Source organism: Myotis brandtii, unplaced genomic scaffold (genome assembly GCF_000412655.1).
Source record: "Myotis brandtii unplaced genomic scaffold, ASM41265v1 scaffold1622, whole genome shotgun sequence".
Taxonomy (NCBI): Eukaryota; Metazoa; Chordata; class Mammalia; order Chiroptera; family Vespertilionidae; genus Myotis; species Myotis brandtii.
Genome location: NW_005355931.1, coordinates 36,503 through 37,708, shown reverse-complemented (window position 1 = coordinate 37,708; position 1,206 = coordinate 36,503).

Here is a 1,206-nt window from a genome sequence, read left to right as displayed (position 1 = left end):
GAAGAGGGGTTAGGGGCGAGGCAGGCAGAGGTGGTTAGGGGTGATCAGGCTGGTAAGGGAGCAGTTAGGGGTATCAGGCAGACAGAGAGGTTAGGGGTGACCAGGCAGACAGGCAAGCAGTTAGGAGCCAGTGATCCCGGATTGCAAGAGGGATGTCCAGCTACTGGTTTAGGCCCAATCCCGGCAGGGGTCCCAGTTTGGAGAGGGTGCAGGCTGGGCTGAGGGACCCAGCCCCCACTCCTATGCACATATTTCATGCACCGGGCCTCTAGTATGGAAAATATTACTATAATCCTATATAATAAAAGCATCGTATGCAAATTGTCCCCTCGACCGGGAGTTCGTACAGGAGTTCGACCAGGGGGTGGGGCCGGACATGGGGATGGAGGGAGTACCCAGCCGGCAGCCAGCAGCCGCTAATGATCCTACCAGTGCACGAATTTTGTGCACTGGGCCTCTAGTTCGTAAATAACAATACAAGGATAAACTCTGTGTTTCACGTACTCACAACTGTAAACCTACCTCAGCCCCACCCTATATCTAATACAGGAAATAATCATCAGCGATTTCACAAGAAATATTTTCCCATTACAGCCCTGCTTTGAAACCTCATCTTAATTCCCTTTTTATGCTTTTTTAAATATAAAATATATTTTTATTGATTTCAGAGAGGAAGGGAGAGGAAGAGAGAGAGAAACAACAATGAAGAGAGAGAATCATGGATCCGCTGCCTCCTGCACGCCCCCTGCTGGTTGGGGACGGAGCCCACAACCCGGGCATGTGCCCTTGACCAGGAATCGAACCCGGGACCCTTCAGTCTGCAGGACAGTGGGCGCTCTATCCACTGAGCCACACCAGCCAGGGCTGAAAGGTTTTGACGGAGTGACGATCAGGGATCGCCAGGGATCCCTCTGGAATGCACTGGGTTTGAGCCGGCAGGTTGCTGGGGTGAGTGAACATTTTCAATTTTCGTGCCTCTGGGGATTCTGGTCCTGCTTAGAGCAGCTATAAATACCTCTGCTTTTAACATGCAAGTGCACGCCACCTTTTTTTTCCTTTTTTTTTTTTTAAGGTCTCTGCGAGTCAGATGTTTAAGACAGAGAGACTTTATTTGATCGTCTTTGGAATTTACGATTCCATCCAACTAATTGCCCCGTTTTGATGGTTCTCATAAAACAGGGAGGATGAATAAAATATCGCCTCACA